Below are 359 nucleotides of genomic sequence, written 5' to 3'. Positions count from 1 at the left end.
CTTTGCCCATCCATCTCCATCACTACATTTCATTCACCTGCCAAACACCTCCAGACAGAACGCTAATTGTTACAGCTAATAAGGCTGCTTCCTTTGGCAGGATGGTTTCTATCCATCAATGGCCGATTACTGAATTATTCAGTCCGCTGTCAACAACCACTCGGCCGTCAACATTATCACACGGACATCCCGTTTTACCGGAATACTCTAATGTGAAGTGCTGCTTCGGCTTTTCACGCAGCCTAATGGCCAGAGAATCTGGGGGCAGAACATTGGGATGCCTGGGGACTTGGTATCCCCTCTGGTCACTGAGCAAATCCCAATATTCCCGCCCAGCTGCTTTCCATTTGTTTGTAAGT

The sequence above is a fragment of the Gadus chalcogrammus genome, chromosome 12 (assembly GCF_026213295.1).
Source record: "Gadus chalcogrammus isolate NIFS_2021 chromosome 12, NIFS_Gcha_1.0, whole genome shotgun sequence".
Classification (NCBI taxonomy): domain Eukaryota; kingdom Metazoa; phylum Chordata; class Actinopteri; order Gadiformes; family Gadidae; genus Gadus; species Gadus chalcogrammus.
The sequence above is the reverse complement of the archived record's forward strand: the minus strand, read 5'-3'. Positions refer to the sequence as shown.